The sequence below is a fragment of the Canis lupus genome, chromosome 35 (assembly GCF_048164855.1).
Source record: "Canis lupus baileyi chromosome 35, mCanLup2.hap1, whole genome shotgun sequence".
NCBI lineage: Eukaryota > Metazoa > Chordata > Mammalia > Carnivora > Canidae > Canis > Canis lupus.
This window is the reverse complement of record NC_132872.1, coordinates 22,777,152-22,801,828: the sequence shown is the minus strand read 5'-3', so window position 1 is coordinate 22,801,828 and position 24,677 is coordinate 22,777,152. Positions and strand designations below refer to the sequence as shown.

Sequence of the window (24,677 nt, the reverse complement as noted above, 5' to 3'; positions counted from 1 at the left end):
TGGGCAGCTAGGTGCCATGAGTCATGAGAGGACCAAAACCATCTGCTTTTGCCTAAATTTTTACTTATTAAGTTTGGCCTTTGATGCTAATACCTACTGACCTACTACTGCTCTTTGTTGTGAAAAAAAAAAAAAACATTGTGTACATGCTTAGTACGGATTTGATGGAGCCTCTTGTTTATGAGCAGTTGGGATTATTTTAGTTCTCATCCTGTTGCTATTCAATATTTGACACACAAGCTTTAGTAAAGGGGAGATAAAAAGTGAAGGTAGAAATAAGAAGAAGTAATTATTCAGGTAATTTAGGCTCCATAAATCTTTTTGTCTCATTTTAGCTTTTGAAGTTTAGATCTTTTGAAACCAATTTCAACCAAAGTCAAACTTAACACACTAAAGTTCGCCTTGTAATAAATGTGTTGTAGACAAAGGCAATTTTTTCCTACAGATTTGACTGCTTCTCTTAGCAAGTCTTAAACCAATTGTGCTTTTAAGATGTAAAAAGTATTATATATAATTTTTTAAAGCCTCAATATATTGTGGCATTTCTTGGCCTGCAATAACTCCAAAAATGCTTTCCAGTGACCTTAATTTTAAAATCTTTACAAATGCTCTTTTCTGTTAAGTATTTGGCGTTTTTCTTTAGTTCTGTCTTTGAAGCCCATTATAAAATTTTTTCACTCATTTCAATATCTCTCCTCTACCATTCATTCATTCATTCATTCATTCAATATACATTTATTGAATCCTAATCCTTTCTTGTGCAATATGAAAACATGCCTCCATTAAAGCAGTTTTTTCTTTGGTGGCGATGATAACCAATGCTTGAGCATCAAGTAAACATTTTTAGAAAGACTTCATTATCTATATATTGGTACTTTAAATGGGATGCTGTGTGATGGTACAAAGACTGAATATTCTCAATCTAGAAATTTTGGAAACAGTAGAGTGAATAAAGGCTAAGTCAGTAGTGAAGGGACTTTGATAAATCTCAGGATGCTCAGTCCGCTCAGTCCGCTGAAGGTGTTGTAAGGAGGTACATACAACACTGCAGACCCCTAACCGGGTAGAGTTGTTTAATTGGTATCCCTGACTCCTTCAGGCAGTATAATAATGCTTAATGATTATGGGAAAGCTTCTTTAATTCCTCATCTTTATGTAAGCAGAGACCCAGAAGTGAAAAAATGTCAAGCTCATTCCTTCAGTTTGGGTTGTTGGAAGGTGATTTGATGTCTTCCATCTGCATTGTTAAATGTCAAATATGTCAGTGGATTTTGATCATGGTTCTCACAATGATAAAAATGGCTGTGGATTGGTGATAAGACAGAAACAATTAGCATTTTTATCTTTTATTATGAGAAACTTTAAAACATATACAAAATAAATAGAATAGTATAATGAGCTATGAGCCCATCTTCCACCTTAAAAAATTATCAGTATTGAGTCTTCTTGTTTTATCTTTGCTTCCACTCACTCCCCAACCTTATTCAATAATAATTATTATAATTTACGAGTGGGTTGTGTTGTGTGTGTGAGGTACAAGTTAAAGACATTGAAATGCACAAACCTTAGCTGTACAGTTTTCAAAAATAAGTACACCCTTGTTACTCCACCTATACCATCAGCAACAGTGGGATTTATACTTATTATTGTGGATGCTATAAAGTCTGTAGGTACTCATATGGAAGAGAGGGAAACTCTTCCTCTATCTACTCCCTAATGCTCAGGCCTGGTAGTTGATTGTTATCCATGGGCTAAAGGACTTTAGTTGGATGAGCTTTTGCTTCCAAGCTAATAGGTCTTTAACATTATTCTCAATTATAGACTCTGAAATATCCTCCCCTTGTGCTCCTTCAAGGTACAAGGAAGAGGAGATAGCTATCATGAATCAGAGGAGAAGGAAGAAGAATCTCCAAGTCCCATGTTAAACCTCAGTGTCTTTGCTTGGTTAGAAAACTGGAAGGAATTAAAGTCGAAGTCTCTGTCTCAGGCTTTTACTTAAGTGAGGTAATATTTGTTTTTTCTTTATCACTAATTATTCATTTTTGAGCTCTAACTTAGTACCTTCATTATACCCTTTGAATTCTGTTACCTCGTAATAAGTCAAGATATTGATAAAATTTTAGTGTATCCAGGTATATCTTAGCTGCGACTGTTGAAGTTGCATAGTGTGATTGAGTGGAGGCTGGGACATAGGAAAATATCTGGGGTGTTCTGGGCACTGTAAGCAGCAGAGGGTGTGGCTCCAAAAGGTTCTCTTCTGCCTACATTTCCTCTTTGTAGTTTTGCGCAGTCCAACCAGTTCAAAATACAGATCACTACTGCTAAATAAGCCTTTAATTCTATGTATCAGAGATACACACAATATTTCTCTCCCCACTTGGCACTGAAAATCACAAACGAACACAGAGATGTTTTTTAAATGAAGACAGATTTTTTCACTTCTTGCCAAGATATTGTTACTTATTCACAGTGTGTGGCTATTTGCAAGGCTGATCATAATTCTGCAGAAAACTGCCTGTATTCCCATGTCACTCTTGAATAATCAAAATCCAGAGCTTCAATAAGGGTGCTCCTCATTTACAAGGTTAATTCTTCCAATAATGATGTCTACACTCTTGCACGCATTTCAGAACTGAGAATTTATTGCATCGGGCACAAACTCATTAGGTATGCAGTGCAAATAACCTTATTAAGAATGCAGGGAGAGGATATACATTGCTGTTCTGTTGGGTCAGAAGGGTAAACACAACAAGAAAATGAGGCATTTACCACTAAGTAGTCCAACTGATTTATTTTACTGTGCCTTTTTCATTTTTAGCCTTTTGATGCACAGGCTGCCTGGGTACTCTACCCTCACCGAGGCATTCATAGAGATTCTAAATTCTAGAGGGCATGGGAACTGTCCCAGAGAACAACACCAGGGACTACGCGTTAACTGAAGTTAGAATTGATAACAACGTTTCAGGTCAGTGTGAATTGGTAGTAAATCTGGTTTTGCTTTTGCGCTCCAGGTGTTTCTGTTAGGATTTGATAAAACATATGATGGAGAATTTCCCTGCTGGTATAAACAAAACTCGACTGATCTAGATCTAAGCAGTGACACAGCTCTAAGTAGAGACCAGAACCAAGACAGAACAGAATATATTAACCGTTCATCTATCTCCTCTATATTGTCTGTATTTCCAGTTCAACTCAGTGCTTTGATGGAAGAAAGTTGCTGTCTGCTTCTTTTCTGCCCAGAGATAGCACCCAGTATAGCAGCATGCCAATGGGAAGAACTCTGTCAACCAAGTGGTCTTCTGTGACGTGAGGTCACATTTTATATAACAGAAAACACTATATCAAAAGCTATAATATCCTCAGGGCCCTTCTTCCAAGAGCCACTTGGCTTAGTAGTATATACTTTTTCTAGTCCTTGGAGTAACAAAATATTTTTAGGAAGATATCACTATCTTTCAAACTAGTACCAGTCACTGTAGCATTTCTTTACCTGACAATGATAATGATCATAGATTGCTACTTATTACTATAGATTTTACTGTATTATAAACATTGTAAACTTGAGTGAACTCACGAGAAAAGCATTTGGCCTTATGATGATCCCCAAATAAGAATCGTACCGAGTACATTTTATAATCTGTACATTTCTCTAAACAAATAGCTCATTGAGACTTATTCAGCATTCCATTTTCTGGTATGCAGGGAGAGGATGGAGTATCTTCCTTTCCTTCATTCATCTCTCTGAAGTTCATTTTTAGCTTATGTTGTTCTGTTCATGCTTATCTAGGAGAAAGATGGTTCCTCAGTTTTCATTGTTCCAAATCCCTGCCTCATGGAGGCAGAAATTTTAGTTACTTAAAATCTTAAATTAAATCAGATAGCAATGTTGACTCTCAATTGCAGAAAACAAAGAAAGATAGCTAATAGAAGACATAGGGTTGTGTGGTGAAAGGAGCAACAACCTAAAATTTCAGACGACCAGGGGTACATCTTCCAGGGATTTATAGATTAAAATCAATAAAGGTAAAATATGTTAAATAAAATCTGAAATTTTTATCAATATGTCACCTCCTAATTCATTGGAGGCCAAATAATATGATCCACTCCACGTGGGCATTGTGGTGCTGAATAAATGTTCCAAGCTTTTACTAACATGCCTCGTTAGAGTCAGCTTCAACTAGACCCCTGAACATATTTCTTAAAAATCTAAACTGCTGGTGAAATAAAATTTCTCTTTCTTTGTCTCACTCAACCCTTCTAAAGGAGGTCTGGGTTGGGAGTGAGAAAGGGTGGGCTCCATTCCTTGCCCTGCTGCTGACCAGCTGGTGGTGACATTGAGTATTTAGCCCCTTGAGGCCTTGGTTTTCTGTTTGTCAGATGAAAGAGTTGGGCTACATAACTTAAGATTCTTTCCGTCTTTAAAATTCTTCTCTCAACATCTTTAAAAAAACTATTTTAATCCTTATTGATTATATAATACTCATCAATGATATTCTCTGACCTTGAAAATACTAGAACTGGGTACAAGAAATGTAAGACTGTCTCTAGTTGAGAACAAACATGGTAACCAGAGGGGAGGTGGGGTGGGAGGATGAGTTACATAGGTGATGGGGATCAAGGAGGGCACTTGTGATGAGCACATGGTGCTATATGGAAATGTACACCTGAAACTAATATTACACTGTATGTTAACTCACTAGAATTAAAATAAAAACTAAAAAAAAAAAAAAAAAAAAGAAAAAAAGATAAATAACTGAAGCAAATTAAGTCAGAGCCAGACTGAGAACAGGGAGACTCTTTATTGGCTTAGGAAGGGTCAGGTTCATGGATATGTGAACAAGGCAATCATATAAGGTCCCATGTTTAGGATTTGATACAATGTGGGCATCTTGAATTATTAATAATTTTATCTTTAAATTTATCTTCTATAATCAAAAATCATCCTGATGGGATGATGGAGCATGCACTGAAGTCATCTTCTCACATACGATCCTGCCTCCTGTCATCTCCTTATTTCCCCTGGTGGGGTGCCAAGTCATCCACTCCCTTGACTGCACCCAGTGACTTCTGCTGCCTTCTGTTCCCAGCATGAGTTTCAGCATGGGTGCAGAGAGGACACTTGTGAGGGTCTGTACTTGCCCAGCAGGTATCCTCATTCCCAAGGGAGCACAACATTAAATGAAAATAAAAGTCACTATGATAGTTTGAGAGACAATAGAACAGAAAAAGCTTTTCCCCTGCTTTGGAAAAGGGGCTCATATTATCATTTTGCACTGAGCTCTGCAAATTGTATAGTTAGCCTTCACCTTAGGCCTTTGTAAACACTTTATTTACATGGATCAGATATTAGCAAGAACATCACCCTTTTAATATGACTTTGTATATTGTATAATAACAAAAGTATATAATGTATGTATAATATATAATGTAGTGATACTTCTGGTGTCCCTGTTGTTTCCGATCTTATTCTCATTTTTGTAGGTTCAGGAACTTGATTTCTTTCTTTCTCTTTAAGTCTTAGCTTCTGGAGAGCTGCTCATGTCTACCAAACTATAAGAGCCTCATGAATTAATAAATAATTGGAAATACTGATAATGGGGTATCAACACATTTTCTTCTCAAGAGAGATGCCTATTTGGGAAATAAGATGATTTTAAGAAAACCCATACAGAAAGTATATAGATGATCTTTAGAAATACTATTAATAGAGTATTATGCATCCTTTTTTACTATACGAATATACCTGCTGAGATGGCTAAAGTCTCTTACCTGCCAATCAGGACACCCTGTTCTATGGATTATGCTGAAGGCACAACTATACAATATTAAATTCTCAACTCTTATTTACCCAGACTTTACCCTTCGGAAGGCATTGGGTGTTACAGCGTCCAATTCCACTGAGTGGATCTTTAAGAACTATATTTACACAATATTTAGAATGTCAGTATGTTTATTTCGACAATTAAATGATCAGCTTGAACAAATAGTGCAAATATTATCAGAAGTAAGAGCTCATTATCAAGTCTACCAAAATGAAAATGATCATTTTTGGAAGACATTTTTCAATATCCATGTGGATATGATGCTTAACAGGTCTAATCTGCAGGTTCTGTAGAGTGTATTTTGAGAGTAACTCATCTTGAAATGCCATTAAGGTGTAGTCTTCCTCAAATTATTGTTAGTATTCACATGATGGAGATTGAGAATTATTAAAGTACAGTCTTAAAGTTTTCCAGTTAATGTATTTGCAGAACTCTGAGAATTTAATTGTGTTCTTGTTCAGACCTCTGGCAAGAACTGAAACTGCTTTCTGAGAGAAGTCTTGGTCCTGCTCGATTCAATTGCTCTGCAGCTGGGCAGGAATACAGATAAATTATTCAATGTTTATACCAAAATAAGCATCTCGTCAACTACACAGCTAGTAGCTAAGTCATTAAGAAATCAGTCCATTAAAAAAACAAAATGTGTCCATTCCAGGCATTTATAAAAACCTAAGTTTTCAAATATATGTTACATATGCTATTCTTTAAGAGGCCACCTGAAATAAGCAATCATTTTTCTAAAATTTATAATCTCCCTTCTGTTTTTTTTTTCACTAGAAAGCTCCACAATCCAGTTCTTCAAAAAATTGTCATTTTAGTGATTGATTCATTTATTCATGCAACTAGTGTTTATCGATCTCCTACTAGGAGCTCTTTCAGGCTCTAGTTGTAAAGACAGCAAAGACTGAACCTGTGGACCGCCATAGAGTGATGTGGATACCCAATATCAGATAATGACGAAAACTATAACAAATCTAGGAGATGTTAGATTTATGATAATGTATTTATCAATGCTATCCTGAATGCTAGCGTGAGGTTTCTGGAGCAGACAGATTTATCATTATTTATTTATAGCAAATAATAATGCCCCGTTTCCTTGTGCTGTAGTGTCTTCCTTCGGGGGCAATGCAGTGAGAGCCAGCTGTCACTCAACATATACAGAGTCTGTATGGTAGGTGAGTACCCCCAACCTCCTCCCCTAAATGAATCTGGACATTTATACAGGACAGAAAGGCAGCTGACTTTCCTCTTTTTTTGAGAGCGTTTCCTTGGAAAAATAATAGGAAGGATCCTGCGTCCTCCTTTTGGAATGTGTCCATGGCCCTGGGTCTCATCTCCCCTTGAAATGTAAACACATACCTCTGAAGAGATAAAACTCTCTGGGGTTCTTGTTATTAGTCAGTCCTAAATTACCTTGTAAGGATTGTGTTTTAGCCTAGATTCCAAATTTCACTAAAGTGTTCCCAGAAGGCCCTAACTTTGCAGAAACAAGAATATTTTCTCCACAGCTGCACAAGAGGGTTATGGGACAGAGAGCTTGATGAGTTCCTCTACATTGACTTGTCAGCTGTGACCTCTCTGAGGATGTGATCTCAGCTGCCATCTGAAAGGCAAGAAGGAGCCAACATGTGAAAATTTGTGGAAAGGGAACATCTGGTACAAGATCTTAAGGTTAGAATGATCTTGAAATGTTTTAAAAACGGAAGGAAAGCCAGTGTGGCTAGAATGTAATGAGGAAAAGGAAAGACACACAATCAGAGCAGTGCCAGGTTTCCCAGAAGGTGGGAGGGATTTGAATTTTACTCTAAGGGTAATGGGAAACTATGGAAGGGTTTTTAAGCAAGGAGGAAGCGACTTCAACAGTCTAGGTTTTTAAAAAAAAACCCTAGCTGTAGTAATAAATGTAACAGTTAGTTGTAGTAGATGTAGAGAGAAGTGGGTGTTGTCCTTTTTCACTAATTTCTTTATTATTCCCCCATTTAATAGATGCTTCCTATGTGCTATGTAGACATGAGCTAGGTTCTGGGGACCTGCACTTGGAAGTTTGACATGGTCTCTCTCTTCCTGAAATTTAGGCAATGAGGGAGAGAAAAGGTTGTGTTTGGGATTGTAGGAGATGCTGTGGAAAGAGGGGGGGGGGCAGCTAAACCAGAGTGAGGCTGAGAAACTCAAAGGAAGACTAAGATTTAGGGTTGTATTCAACTGTATGTCATGGAAATTCAGTTAAAGTGTCTTATTTTGTTTATTTTCCATTTCATGTGACTAGAGTCTGGAGGCAGATAGTACTCCAGGGCTGTTGACAGGAGGACAGTGAGGTGCAGACTTTCCCTGCTTTTTAGAATTGTCATCCTTAATGCACATTCTCCTTGTATTTGGAAAAAAAAAAAAAAGGAGAGCGAGGGCGAGAGGGAGAGAGATTACCCTTCTAGACATCACTTTTCAATTCTAAGAAGGAAGAAAGGGTAAAGGTAAAGAGCAAAAGATATGTCGAGGAGGTTTGCCCATGTTTTTAGGAAGACATAACACTCTGAAAAGCCCAATATTTAACTGTAGTTGCTACAATATATTTTTTGCCCAGAACTACACCTCAAGCCCATCCTCTGATTCGTGGGACTGTGGAAAGCTAAGTATTTTTAAACGGAAACATTACCCACTAAATTAATTTGTGTTCTATTAGAAGGGGAGATGGAATGAATAGATATCAGGATGGCAATTAAAAACAACTGGCACGAGGATGATTTCTGTAGAAAATGAGAGCTAAGACTTGGAAGAAAATGGAAATTCTCAGAAGGCCACTGAGAGACTTACAGGAAAGAAAAAATTCCTATCACTTAACCTTTCCTTCTTAATTCTTTAAGAGCAGTGATAAAAACAGTAGAAAAAAGAATGTGTTCTTCATTTTCTACAAAGTTGCTATAGAAAATACTGTTCAGGTTTTAGTCAGTGCTCCTTTGTAGATTCTTAAACTATATTCCTCCTTCCTGTTTGATTCTTGTCCTTTGAAGTTTTCATAATAGCTTTATTATATCTATTCCTCTTACTTATAATATCCCTTAAATCAGTTTCGAAGTAGGTGGAAACCACCCGCTGTAGCCATGGCTGAAAATAAACAAATGTAATAATATAGTGAGTTTCAGGAAAAAGTTTGTTTGATCTTTAGAAGATTTTCTAAACCAAATATCTAGTATAATGGACCTTGGGGTCAGTCCTCGTTAAGCAGAGTATGTGGCTGTTGACAAAAACAGACCTACATGTGTCACTGGCCAGAGTATTACCATTGTAATAAAAATATTATATAAAATAAAATCAACTTAAAGCAATGCTAAACTATCAAATATATTAACTTCATTCCTTAATTTCAGATTACACGGACTATTTGTTTCCTAATCCTTCTTAATCTCTCTGGCGTGTATTTCTTAAAACTTGAAGAGGGCACACTCCTTTGGAAAGAAGGAAAATTGCTTAGGACAGATATTAGTAAACAACTCTTTCCTATGGACCTTTGATGTCTTGTGAAAGTAGCAATTATAAACGGACTCTAGTGAAGCTGTTTATTCCAGCAATGCACCTTCTTGATTTTTAAGGTAAGAGTTCAAGTGTGGGGCCAAGTCAAATAAATTTTTCATAAATAACCTTGCATGATCGTGTGGTTCAACTACATATTTTCAGCAGGCCCATGGTGAGCACATGGAGAGCACAGAAGATGCTGGACGATACTTAGAACCAGAAACCATCACTAAGATGGTTTGCACAAAACTGAAAGCACTGGTTGGACTTGGTACAAATTATTCTCAGGAACTTATTATATCTGTATAGAACTCATTTTCCAGATGACTGATTATATTTATAAAAGCAATAGTTTTAATGTTTTCTCTCCTGTTTAATTTCAAGTTTGATAATTTGGAGAGTCCTCCACTCAGTGTGAGCTCTGTTTCCTTTTTCCTCTTGATTATATATCGATCTAGTTGAACATGAACATGTGGAACTGTTGCTGCAATATGGTTTTTGGCATTTATAGACTGGACATTTATAGGTGCATTGCCACCCTAAGGACGTTTTACTTTTTATATTAGGATAATGAGTAAATATTTGCTTAGAGTGGAGTTGAGTATCGGTATTGGGCAAATACATGCGCTCATTTAATTTTGTCTCTCTTTTACTATATGGACTATTATTCCAATTACAATAATTTTTATCTCACATTTTGCATTTTCATTTGAAATTTAGAGCATCACAGAAGAGTTGCTTTCAAAAAATGACGAGACGCTCAAAAATGTCTATGTGCTTTTAATGAAACAGATTGCTAGTTACTCCAGTGTTTCCTGTGTACGTGCACGCGCGCACACACACACACACACACACACAAATCATTACATCACTCACTCAGTTTCTAAGGCCTGTTAGACTCCTGATGGTACAAATGAAGTAACCTTTCAGCAACCTAACACTGGACTACAGAAATGGTGAAATCAGGAAGCCACTTAGAGTTTAATCCCCTCTCTATTAAGAATTCTTTTGGAGAAACACAGGAGTTGCTGTTTGGCACCTACAAGTGCATAGGAATCCTGTTGAATGGAAATTGGCACAAGTACCCAAGTCCTGAATGGATGCCTTGTTTGTGAAAGGCTTACTACACATGCCTGTGTTCAGAAAGAGGAGAGGGTATGGGGAATGGGAAGGGGGATCAGATAAGAATACCAGTATATTTCTGTCATATAAAAATGTAATAATATTCACATTCCAAAATATTTCTTAGGCAAAATGGAAAAAATTGACCTAATAATTTATATAAAGATTATCAAATGTTTCAAAAAGTAATTTTTAATAGACACCAGATCCTGAGAAAGAATTGCATCTGTTCTCAAAATACTTTTTGTGTGTGTGTCCTTAATATACCCATCTATGTTCATTGTGGGGGAAGAGATATATTGGCATTTAAATAACACAAAGTGGTTGCAAAAGTTTATTGTACACAAATATTTAACTATGGGATGAAAAGATAGGAGCTAGAGGCAAATCAGATTCTACTTCTCCAAATCCCAGCATATGTAAAAGAAATCCTTTACCCAGGAGAATTAGCAGATAGTCTAAATCCCATTGGAGTTCATCGGCTCAATTCAATACTGATTCGGGATTATTTATTCAGAGTTTGGTCTCTTCTGAGACATTAATAAGGTAAGAATAAACCATGTCGTTCAATTTAAGCATTGTAATTTGTCTAGTACGATTCAGAAGCATTATTAAGTTAGCTTTTATATTTGAAAAAAACAGTAACAACATTCCAAAATGGACATTGACTATGGCAGGTGTAGACCATTTCCAACTACTTTATACATTGATCTGACTTCACAAAGTAACTTTAATGAAACAAATATGATTCTATCTTCCATGTTTGAGATAAAGCTGGGCAGACAGTGAGTATGTGGGACATCAGAATCAGATCTCCAAAAGAATCATTTAGCCATTAATAATTATGAGTTGATTCTAAGAAGATCAAGTTTGTTGTGAATAAATAAAAGGTTTTTTTTTTTTCATTTTGGGTTCAGACAAATAAAAACTGAAAAGGAAAAAGTCTGTAAAGTTGCTAGGTAGGGGAGATGGAATTTAGCAGAAAAGGTATAACATTAACTTGCTGTTATGAGTCAGAGTTCTACAAAGAAAGAGAACCAAGAGTGTACAACTCTTTCCCTCTCCTTCTACTTTATCACCTCTACCACCTGATCTCTCTCTCTCTGTCATCTCTCTTTCTATACGTACTCTTATGACCATATTTAATGTTGACCACTTGGAGAGGAATTAGATGCATTTTTTAAAAATGATAATGATGGAGAAGCAAGTTGACTAATATTGTGCCATTCACGAAGAAATTTCAAAGAGAATATTTTTACATGTGCATTGCATTTTCATCCATGACGTATGTTTCTATAGGTCAAAACCATAGGTTTGAAAAGCTAGATAGTATTTTGTTCTTCATCTCTATTCTCTGTTTCATTAGGGTAATGGTACTTAACACCTTCCTGAATGTGTCAAAAGGTAAAGGTGATGTTATAACCTGTCTGCTTTGATGTGACTGTAGTAAAACTAATATCAAGGTGGTACATTTGGACTTACTATTTTCTCCCTTCAAGATGTGGTACTTTATTATATGATAAAAATATATCAATGAAACTGTGATGTTGGGCCTCTTGGTTAGTTAGTATAATGAATGTGTAAATGGGTGCACAAAATTCACTCTCTGACTCAAGAAAATGTCACTACCAGCTAAATGGCCAGTACTATCTAAAAAGAAAAAGATCTAAGCAGGAAACTCTCTCATTTTTTTTCCATTTTTTTCTAATAAGAAATACCATTGACTTTTCAGACTTCTAGGCACGATAGCAAATTGGTAGCTCAAAGTTATAATCCAGTCCAAATATGTGAAAATGATTTAAAAACATGAGGTAGCACATAAAAGTTGAGTAATTGCAAATAAAATCCTTGATCTGGTCTTGAAAAATTCGAATTTCCCACCTTGCTGTGCAATGTACTTCTGAATGGGAACAATTCCTGAAAAAAGTGTTAACTGTTGTTGTCTTTAGGCAAGCTTTGTGCTCCCAATTGGTTCCTTCCTGCTATTAACTCAGCGTGCTCTAGGCCCATTCACCTGGAAGCTCACATCCCTTATTTAAATTATCTTTCAGCCTTTGTAGTCCTCGTTTGTTTCCTGTTCTATGAAAGAGGTGGTACCCAATTTAACCAAAAAGTTCAGGACAAACCCTTACCATTCTGGAATATGTATTGAAACTACTATAGTATCCTATGTTTCTGGCTTAGAAATTTCTTAGAAATTTTGGTTTTAAAAGCAATGGGTCTGCCTAATTATGACAATAGAGATACGATTAGAACAATTTTTCCTACCATTATCCAGTTTGTGGCTTTCAACCAAGATTTGCTGGAAATACAAACCACAATTTCAGTGCTTTTATTGGCAAATAGGGCTGTATTGGTGAACTGATACAGTAATTGCACTTTTATAGCCCTCAGCACTCCAATTTACAATTATTTTAAATTTAATGCTTTTGATTAGGTGTTTCCAGAAATAAGAGTGCTTAAGTAATCCAAGAAACAAGGAAATGCCATATAAATGTGGGGATGATTTATAAGCTTTCTTAAAGGTATTCAATATCAGATACCTAGGAAAGCTAGTTCCTGGAATTGATCATCTGTAAATAAATAACTAGCAAGAAATTATACTACTATAAATACTGTAATTACCATGAATTCTTCACTGAAAGCACCTAGGATATATCAGTAAATCTTTTATGTAAGGGAAGTCTCTAGAAATACCTGAAAAAGCAGAGGTTTTAAGAATCATGTGATATAAGAGCAACGATCTATCAGAATTTCTACTGAGCATCTTAAAGTAATAAATTCAACATTCCTTTAATAACATTTTCCCCTTTTGTGGTGCAAGAATGCCTGCGATACAATAAAATCTTAGTCTGGCTGTATTGCTGCTTGCTAGCTTATCAACTAACAACTTATGCTGATCAAGTAGTAAGACTAATTTATTCAGGTTTTAAACTCCTGAGATTAGAAATATTTGGTTAAATTACTTGTTGAGCTGGGAAATCGATTGCACTTATGTAGAAAGCTTGCTTGGGCCCTCTTTCAAGTGTGGCTAAGTCTGCTTTTATAATTTGTCTACAATACTGTGTGGACTGAAATCTCGTTAGGACATAGAGCCAATTTATTTGCGTATAGAGTACATGGGCTACAACTGATTTTATAAGTACCTGAAAAACCTATGGCTCTCCTACAACTCAGCTCTGCAGTAAGAAGCCCATTGGGGTGCATCTATGTGATGCCCACGTGATAGCAGGAAATGAAAAGTAAATTGCCTGGGGAGAATCCATGATACCAGAAAACTATTTTCTGGTTGCTGGATTAATTGATTATATCAAAGTAAAAAATTGATATATATATATATATATATATATATATATATATATATATGTTTGTTATGAGTTCCTTTATAGCACTGAGTTTGGGTCCATTTTAAAACAAACAGGAATTTTGCAAGTGAGGCTAAACATTCACATGGTACAAACTTCATCAAGCATAGAGTTAAGAGGTACAAAGCTCTTATGCTTATTTTATAATATAGTTCTTTAGTGTGAGGCTAAAACTGCTTTAATAGAAAACTACAGTAAGAGGTATTTCTATAGGGTGAAGAAGACCTTTTCCTTTAATCTTGAAAGAAATAGATTTCACCACTTACAAGTTACAAGAAAGAATCATAGATGTTTTCTGTAATGCTGTACTGTCTTTCTTTAATTCCTTCATTCATTCAGAATATATTATTGATGCCACCTACATACTAGGCATTCCCCTGGGGGCTAGGCAAGCATTAGGGAACAGGAGAACCCACAGGAGGGATTACATTCAGGTATGTGTCAGGAGGGAGAAGACCTAGAAGTAAGTAAATTATGTAGGACGCAAGAAAGTGGGTGCTTTACAACTGGATGAGACTGAATCATCTGGAAAGCAAACGTACATACTGAGGTAAAGAGGGCAAGGACTAAGCCCTGGGGGCAGTTCCATCCCTGAGAGAGAACTGTGAGAAGACAGTGGAAGTCAACCTTTGTCTCTTACCCCTTACACAGGCTGCTGCTGAATGTCCATTTTACCTTTCTAGGTTTGACCTTAATAACAAAAAGACAAAATCTCATCGTTATGTTTCATCATGGATAGATATTTATATTGAATGATAGAAAAGATGCACCTGTCCTATAAGCCAGATCCTAATGTATTGACTTACTAAAACTATGTTTTATTATAGCTCCATGTGACAAAGAGGGCTTTTTACTTTCATTTTCTAGCTGGAGCAATTCAGTTACTGAGGGTTTAGTTATATGATTTTTATTTTTATTACTTCATTTTTTAGATTTTATCTATTTATTCATGAGAGACACACAGAGAGAGGCAGAGACATAGGCAGAGGGAGAAGCAGGCTCCCTGCGGGGAACCCGATGTGGGACTCGATCCCAGGGATTCCCCAGGATCATGACCTGAGCCAAAGGCAGATGCTCAACCACTGAGCCATCCAGGTGTCCCGTTATATGATTTTTTAAAGGAAGTCAGGAGCCCAGGCAGTTTGAAGAAACGGTTACTGATCAGGGAGTCTTTGAGGTCTAAATTCAGCCCCCTTTAGGAACTCAAGGGCATTCATTTGGTGGCCTTACTATGAAACATTAAGTAAATCCTTTTTGTGGGTGGGATAACTGCACAGATTTCCAATTCTGGTGCTATCAAATACTGATGAATATTTTATATAGCTAAAATTATTCCCAGATACAAGCATATGCTGCAGGTACAACTAATCAAATATTCAGCTAAGTCGCACAGCTTGTAAGACAAGAAATCCCCTAATAAAGGGCTCAGAGTTTTCTGAAAACTGTTAAAATTTTCTCTTAGAAGTTAGTGGAATGTATGACGTTACTGTTCACTACCTTTTAATGGCAAAATAGTAACAAATAATTTCAGTTACTTTATCTCAACTATTTTATTTTTTCCTTGTTGAAAGCCTCTAATGGAATTACTGTCTTTTTAGCTAACCAACTTATAGAGAATGTGGGTAGTGGTTTCAATATTTATGAAATGCTCATTTTCTCATAGGGTGGAGGCCACTGATTTTTTTCTGGAAATGGCAGGATTTATTAATTGATGCTTAAACCCACTGCATTTTTATTTTAACTTTCAAAATGGTAAAGAACATGGCAGACATATATTCAAAGTGAAACCTGAAAGATCGCTTGAAAACACCTAGCTCAAAAGCTTCATTATAGAATAAAACAGCCTCTGGAGAATGAAGAAAAGCTGAAGTTCCTGTCAACATAATTAGGAAGACCTAAGAGAGATTTCTTAGAATCATTTTTGTGTTTTTAATAAGAGTTCCTAACCAAAAAAAAAAAAAAGGAATTTATATTAATGGTATTTAAAAAATTGGCATATTCATGTATGTCCTATTTGCTCATGAGTAGAATGGTGTTTAAAGTTTATGGAGCTGACACTTCTCTGAAAAAATGTGAACCTTGACTTGTCTGGTCTAGGAAGCACCAACTCTCTCTCAACACTAAACAGGACATAGAAGGCAATGTGAGTAGCCTCCAGCTATTATTTTTTTAGTAGTTATATTAGCTTTAAGTTCACTTACCACTTAGAGAGAAAATTTGGTTCAGGGAATGGACTAGAGATTCTAAAAGGCTGAACTCTTAGATTTGAATCTCAGTTCACAGTAGCCATGGGCAACTTGCTTCAGTACGGAAGAAATTGAGAACGTAAATGTTGTTAAAGTATCTTGAGCCAATTGAATAAAATAAAATTTTATAAAGATATATGCCAGGGTATTACTGATAAAGCAATGTGCTTTTTCAGGACAGCCATTATTAAACAGCTGGCAGAGTAATATAAACCCACACAATGGGCTTCAGTCTGCTGCTTGGTCATCCCTAAGCACAGTAGCGCATAAAATAAAGCTTTATTTTGGTCAGAATATCCTGAAAAGTTTTCCATGGTGCCTGAATCCCAGCTTCTCACTTCCCTTCCCAGTGAGAAATCATAATAGTTCCTGGGGTGGAAGGTTTAGATGACATCCAGCTGAGTCCAAAGCCTCCAAAGGCTGATGGGCGTGTTGTTTGGAGGCCCCTAAACAGAAGCAGAGATTATGAAGCAGGTTCAGTGTCTAACTCCTTTACAATTCGGTCCTGTTGGGTTTTTTGCATTGACAGCCTCTTAGTCATTATGATCCCAACCAAACCATTTTTCACGATGATATTCCATATCCCATTTTCATCACTACATGAAATGTAGCACTGAAAGGGCCAGGCATCTTCACAAAGCATAACAGAACACTGATAACCGTGCAGATTGACTCCCAATCCAATCTCAGGCCTTGTTTCTTACTTTATGATCTTTTTTCTCCTGGACCAGCAGGCTTTCCCTCATCAGGCTGACGGTGGCTCACTTCACACATACCACTCAAGACCTCTGTGCAGTATAAAATAGAAGATCAAAAGCAGGTAGGAGAAAAAAAATAAGGGAATGAAATGAAAATTGAAAGAGATATAGTTGGAAGGAAACAAAGGTCTATAAAGGACGAGCTCAAGTTTCATGTTGGTGATGATTAGTCTTGCAAAACCTTCTGAGACTGTGGAAGAATTTGCTTGTCAAAAATCCAGTTTGTTTTTTTTTTCTTCTCTCTTTCTCTCTCTTTTTAAAGGCTTTTCATAATGAGCGACTCTTCTCTCATTTGAAGGGTTGAATCTTTTCTGAAAAAGTTTGGTAAGGCCAGGCATTTGAACACTCAGTCACATGCAGCAGAACCAGGCACATGGAGGACAGCTGACTCCACAGAACCAGGGCCTTGGGTAAGTGCCCAGCACTGAAGCCACCTGAAGTGACCTCAAATGCTACCTTTTTAGTAACCATGGAAAATTCACTTTAATATTTTTTTTGTGTCATAAGGCAATCTCCTTATAATTCTTTTGGTGGTGTGGTTCCAGTGATAAGTAAGGATTGGGCTGAGGAGTATCTTGAATATTGCAAAAGCAAAATGAAAAGCATCTTCCCATATTTGAGTGAGGAAAAGTATAAAGAAAATTTTATTTTAAGAACTGCAGTCTCATTCCAAACATTTGGGTTGGATTTGGAGAAAGGACTTACTCTTTTGGCAGCTTCTTCAACTTTGAAGTTAGGGTCTGAGGTCAAAAGTTGTACAAGCTTTGCTACACCGTTGTATTTGAGGCTAGAGCTCCATTCACAGTCCACTCCCAGTCGGCTACAGCCCATGGCTGTTCCATTAATGAGATATCTTATCAGGGATCCAGCTTACCAAAAAATCTGGGTAAATATGAGTGGCATCATATCTAATTACCAAGATAATATGATAATTGAAAATAATTGTGGTTTGATTTTCTCTTAAATGAAAATAAATTTAATGATGAGTCTCGTATTGTTATAATCCACATGGAACTCATGTAACCTGGAAAGAAACATGGTGATTTCTATCCATATCTTGGATGATCTCTAAGTCTCTTTCCATTCCAAGACTGCCTTTGGTAAGACCAGTTGTTTTTCATGTTAAGGAAGACACCTCACTTCTTAGGCTCATGTATTTGAAATAAATTTTTAGTTCTCAGGAATATGATATTATTTGTTTTGCTACTGGGAACTGGCTTCTTATGATTCATTTTAGAGGTCAAGGAAAAACCATTCTGTTTAAGTTGTCAGCTTAAACAACTTTGTTAGCAACAGCAAAGGAGTTGAATTTAGTTAAAAATCAAATATTTATGTTAATATATAATAGAATATTTATTATTTCATTTTCTAGTCACTAGCTTTATCTTATGAGACACATATCAGAGCTATTATTTAAATATTGCTCCTAGTCATACAGTTTTAAATGTACCTAAGTGGTTTTTTTATTTTTCCTTACAGACTACTATAATACTTGGCTAAATATAAAAATCTATAAGTATACTGTATGTACTTTCATTTTAGAGATTTTCAGCAATGTCCTCAAAATAAAATATAGTAATTGTTATTTTTTAATAGCCTCACATAATATAATAACAAGATGATGCTAGATATTGCAACAAATTCTACATTCCTTTCAAGACATTTAAAGCTTTCCCCCTCCTTTTAAAAAGCCCTATGATAATGATCCAGAGGATAAAAAAAATTCAGATTTTTCTGCTAGGAAATCTTATTTTGAAGGTAACTTTTGAACCATAAGCGGATGCTCAGATTATAATCCATTTAGTCATGACATCAAACAGTGAATTACTGAAGATTTATGTTTTTGTAGCTTTTTCAATAGCTTGAATAGCATTAAGATCATTAGTAGAGGATGATAATCTTTTGTATCATTTAAATACCTATTAGTAGTGTTTGCTTGCAAGGAATTCAATTTTTTGGTTAATTTACCAAATTTGTGCTTTTTCCTCCTTCTGTGTTTAAGCTGAAATGTAAACTGGGTCAAGACTATAAATTCAGCTTGATCTGGTTTGCTGTGTTTTGTCTTCATTACAAAATGTTGTAACTAGAAACCGGGCATAACAGCTTTACCAAGACATGATGAAGTAAATATTAGGCTGAGTTTCATAGATCCAGAGTCATTGCTGATTGTTACTAGACATCTGCGTTGATTTTGAGTGGGGAATTATAGGAATTCCAAACTCTCAAGACTTCAATGATGTGCTAAAGTAAAGTATACCTCAAAAACATAAATGATTGATTTGACCAGTTCAATAATACTTTTTCAAATATTGGATGAATATCATAAGTATTTTATTACTAATGACCAATGTTTCAGATTGGCTGAAAGAAATCTCCTATAAACACATTGTGTCCTGTCCCCCAGATTTGCATATTATTTTATGTAGGGTTACATACTAATTGTTTAAAGCAGGATTGGCGAACTTTTCTGCAAAGACCCACAAAGTAAATATTTTTAATCTTTGTGAGTCTTTGTCATGACATCTTAAAGCTGTCATTGTAGTTCAAAAGCAGCCATAGAAATATGCACACAAATGAGTGTAACTGTGTTCTAATAACTTCACTTATAGACACTGAAACACGAATTTCATTAATTTTCCCTCTTCATGAAATGTTATTCTTTTTTTTTTAATTTACTTTTTTCAACCATTAAAAAATGTGAAAACTGCTTTCGCTCATGGTCCATACAAAAATAGCTGATGGATAGGATTAAGCCGGCAGGCCATATATAGTTCACTGACCCCTAGTTTAAAGTAGTAATTTTCTAGAACTCACAATAAGATATACTAATACATGAAGAAATATTAAAAAAATCCAGAATTACATGCCTGGATATTTATGGATTTTTAAAACATAACAAGAACATTAGGAAATATTATAATGCCAAATTTGAGGGAAAATAAAAAGCTGCTATGTCTTAAAAAGAACAGAGATAAAGTTAGATTAATACGGCAGTTTTGTTATTTCTATTGCTATATATGTAAAAGATCCAGATGCTAAATACAAAAGGTATTTTTTTAGTTTGTTAAAGATACTTGAGGTTAAATGAAAATGTCAATGGCTTTATTTGTTTATAAAGTTCAGATTCTCTGTAAAATGAAGTTAACTTAAAATTTTCACTAAGGCTATAGGCATTTAATGTGAAACTGCATCATTAGGAAGAGTAAGAAAAAATGAAGACCAGTTAGTGTCATATGTTAGAATTTAAAGTATATTTGCTCAAATATGCTTAACTAATAAATAACCAGAGCTCATATAACTAAACTGTCTCTCAGTTAGACATACCATCCTTTAACCACTGAATATAAACCTTCTGTAAATTATATGAATTTTACTTTCAAATTAAACAATTTTTTAGATAAGATTTAACTTGAAATTAGAAAGAACTTTTGCTTAGCTTTCTATTTCAAATGTAATTTATCATAATTTGGATATAAGAAGTTAAAATAATTGAATAATATAAAATACTAATCTTTTAGAGACTTAAAATGATTACCATGGAATATATACACTTTAAAAACTTATGTGTATTTGTGTTTAATGTGCATTTGTGCTCATATATTTAAATTCTGGCATAGCGATTCTATTTAGAAACTTATTTTGAATAAGTACTTCAAATTAAAGTAATATATTTCTGGTTTCTAAAAATTCTGTGCTTTGTCATTTCTATCATAGAAATGTGTGCCATCAATATTAATGGAATGAGAAGGAGACTTAGCAAGGGATTGTATTTTGATGCTTTTTAATTTATAAAAATTGAAAAAAATTACTTATAAGGCATAAAATGTGCTAAGTGAACTTTTTTTTAAAAAGTGAAACAATTACTTAAAGCTATTTAGAGAACATAAAAAATACAAACATTTTTTAAAAGAAAACTGAATCAATTAACTAATTCAAGCAATTTTTAATCCAAGAGTTTTATATACATATAGATGTAATCTTAGATACCAATCTCATTTTCTTTTGTTTTAAAATCATATAAAAATCAACATAAGTTACTTCTAGTGGTTAATTTAAGGATTTTAATTAATGTTTTGTTGAAATAGAAAATTTAATTTCATTAATGATATCATCTTTAAAAAGTAAAGCATTATCTTGGTCAGGACTAGAAATTAATATACTAGATTTTCTATATTTTGGTAGTATGATATTGTCCCTATTAAAACAAAATAACTCTTCATTTAACAAAAATTTCTTGAGAATCTGTAGTGGACCTGGCATTTTGCTATGTCCTAAATGCAAAGGTGAACATAATACTCTTGCTTTTATGAAGTTTACAAGTTTATTCAAAAACAAAGATATACATATGAATCAACTGGGGCGATTTTGAACCCCCTCTTCCACCAGACATTTGGCAGTGTCTGGAGATATTCTTGGGTGTCATGACTTGAGTCAGAGTACTCCTGGCAGGTAGTGAGAAGCCAAGGATACTGTTACATCTGCTGCAATGATGTTAAGACATCCTATAATAGTTATCTAGTCTAAAGTGTCAATAGTGCTGATGCTGATAAACCTTGATCTCAACGTAGCACATTTGAAGAACTGCTATTATAGAACAGTGCAGAGACTCTGGTGGAAATAGAATAGGAAATGGTCAACTCCATGGGCAGGAAGTGTTGTCTTGATAAAGGAATATCTGAAAGAAGAGCTATGTTTGAGCTGACTCCGGAAGGATTGAATGGAGAGATGTTCCTGATAAGAGGGTGTGGAGTTGGGAAGAGGAACTTTCCATACTGAGGCAGCAACATGAGCAAAGGAATGAATGTGTGAAATCCCTTTTCATCTTTGGGAACATAAGTGCAGGGTGCGTAGAATGGGTATGGAAGTAGAGAGATCTGAGGTTGGTAGGAATCTAGGTAAGTAGGAATCTTATCTCAGGGATCTTTCTTTCTTTCTTTCTTTCTTTCTTTCTTTCTTTCTTTCTTTCTTTCTTTCTCTCTCTCTCTCTCTCTCTCTTTCTTTCTTTCTTTCTTTTTTTTTAAATGTTAATGAAGTATTTTCTTATTTTGTGCTGTCTTTATTTATTTATTTATTTATTTTTTTATTTGTGATAGACACACACAGAAAGGCAGAAGCAGGCTCCATGCAGGCAGCCTGATGTGGGGCTCGATCCCAGGACTCCAGGATCAGGCACTGGCTAAAGGCAGGTGTTAAACCACTGAGCCACCCAGGGATCCCCCGATTTTTCTTTCTTTTGTTCTATTTTGCTACATCATAGAGTTGGGTTTTCTTCTGAAAGATGTTGAAGATGATGAAGGACATGACATGATCAGGCGGCCTATTTGTAGGACTCATCAACTGTGATGTCAAATGTCATGGTTATTAAAAGAAACACAAAATCCTACATCATTTGATGACAGAAGAGCCACAGGAAGAAAATGTCCCCCAGTGGGGAAAAAGGATCACTACTTCTTTACCTGTCAATGTTTTGCTTCTGATTCTATACCTTTCACTTTATTGGTCAGAACTGTATCAAAGCAATAAAAACTCAACCTTAATTTCATTTCTGTAGTTCCATAAATGCATTATGTTTCTGATTGGCTGACTCTCGCAGGCCTAAGCTGCCATGTTGTGGCATTAGTTAGCACTGTCCTTTCTTAGAGGTTCTGTTTTCAGATTTCTGTTATGGAACTGCGATGAATTAAAAAAAAAAAAAAATCTGCTGGGCACCCCGGGCCCAGCGGTTTAGCGCCTGCCTTCAGCCCAGAGCCTGATCCTGGAGAACCGGGATCGAATCCCACGTCGGGCTCCCTGCATGGGGCCTGCTTCTCTCTCTGCCTGTGTCTCTGCCTCTTTCTCTCTCTGTGTCTCTCATGAATAAATAAATTTTAAAAACCTTAAAAAAAATTCTGCTTACAAAAAAAAAAAAAAAAAAGAGACAGAAGTGAAATCTCAGCTATAGTAAAACCTTGTTCTTTTATCTCTCAGTGGTTCTCAGCCCTGGATGTCCAGTAAGATCATTGAAAATGGGAAGGGAGGTGATTTTAGTGCTTGGGAGGCTTAGTGGCTGACTCTTGGTTTGAGCTCAGGTTGTGATCTCAGAGTCCTGGGATAGAGCATCATGTGGGCCTCTGCCCTGGGCTCTGTATTGGGTTCCAGGTTCAGTGGGGAGTCTGCTTGAGGATTCTCTCCCTTTCCTTCTGCCCTTCCCCCTGTTCCTGCTCTCTCTCTCTCTCCCTCACTCTCTCATAAATAAATAAATAAATACATACATACATACATACATACATAAATAAATAAATAAATAAATAAATAAATAAATAAAAATTTTTTAAAAAAGAATCACTGAGGGGAGAGATTTGGGTATCTGTATTTCTTAAAACTCCTTATGTTAACTCAGGGAACTGTGCTATGAATACAAAATATTAACCTCACATTTTTTATTTGGTCTTTCAGTGATTTCTTTTTGGTTTCTCTCTAGTAAATATATCTTCATATTTCTTATTTGGTCTTTCAATGATTTCTTTTTGGTTTTTCTCCAGTAAATATATCTTCATATTGCTCAAAAATTTTTGAGTATATGCTATTAAAAACTGGTTTTCTAACAAGGAGGAACTAATCTATGATTTCTTATGTAAAATTCACAGAACAGATGAGTCTCACTAGCTAGAGAGATAACTAGAGACTTGAACATGGAGTTTGGAACAGTGATATTTACATTTTCCAACAGTCTTATTTTGTGCCACCTGACTCTGATTGGTTGGTTAACGTGGCTAATGAGCATGATGTAGTGAAAGTGAGGCAAGGAGTTTGATCTTCATGTAACCTATTCTCTGTTCTTGAGCTATAGATCACACACCTCATCCTAGACAACTGCCTTAAAAAATGGGGTTTCTTGCTAAAGTGCTATGGGAGATTTAGTGTGTTCCCGTGATTGCAACTGACAGAGCTCATCTATGTAAAAAGTAACTAAAAATGCCAGTCCTAATCCTTTGTTAACTCAACAAAATAGTCATTAATTACCTGCTCTGTGCAAGGGGATGACATTTTTTTTTTATCTGTCAGGAAACAAAAAAGAAAACAAGGTTCAGTTCTCACCCTATGGATTATTTATAACATCATACCAGTGAGCAAAGAAGAAAACACTATCATTACAAATTGTCTTCTCTCCAGCTTCTTGATTATTTTCTTTTTCATTTCTTTTCTCTGTCATCAAAGCATTCCCTTTGTGGAAAAATTTTCTCTTAATTTCCTTCCTAATTTTCTCCTTCAATTCACAAACTTCCTTAAGTAAGTATTTATTGCCTCTACTTCCTTAATACATACTTTAAAAAATAAACATCCTCCTAAAATATAAACAAACGAATAATCAATCACACTCTATAATCCTACTTTGAGTTCTTACTTACATCATGGGAAACATTTTTTCTCAGCATTTTTCTGTGGGTAGCTCAGTCTGGGAATGCTCTTTTCCTTTCACTTGCTTCTTCTGTGAATCCAATCAAAACATATTTGTGGGTAGAGATATTCAGCCCATGGGCACCATGTTGCTATCTTGTTCTGAATCACTGGATTTCAGACTTTCCAGTATGACTCACAGTCAGATATTTTACATTGTAATCTAATATATACTAATCCAAACACATGTACATAGTATATATACATTTTACAAAAATATTCCATTTTACCCTATTCCATTCTATTCCATCCTATACTATCCCATCCTACTCTATCTCATGAAAAATGCTGTTCCTGAACCCACTAAACTAATATCCTAGCACAATATTTATTTTAAAAAGATTCTTCTAATCTAAACTCATGATTTTCTACAGGGTCTGTGGACTGTAGCATCCTCCTAAGAGTATCGCTGAAACTCTC

The 24,677-nt window shown here is 35.5% G+C and overlaps 1 protein-coding gene across 15 annotated transcripts in view; it reads left to right on the top strand.

Annotated features, from left to right (window-relative positions):
• The first annotated feature begins 1,861 nt into the window (after window positions 1-1,861).
• The window catches only part of ZPLD1 (zona pellucida like domain containing 1), an 80,568-nt gene continuing 57,752 nt past the window's right edge, over window positions 1,862-24,677 (top strand). For 2 of the 15 annotated variants that reach the window (XM_072811608.1, XM_072811607.1), the window contains exon 1: window positions 7,254-7,493. The gene's annotated coding sequence lies outside the window, so the exon portion shown is untranslated. Of the gene's footprint in view, window positions 2,005-2,818; window positions 2,966-6,929; window positions 6,998-7,252; window positions 7,494-9,184; window positions 9,407-15,940; window positions 15,960-16,793; window positions 16,883-17,082; window positions 17,231-24,677 lie in introns of those variants that run through there. The other 13 variants (XM_072811596.1, XM_072811595.1, XR_012024138.1 and 10 more) reach the window with 13 other exon arrangements.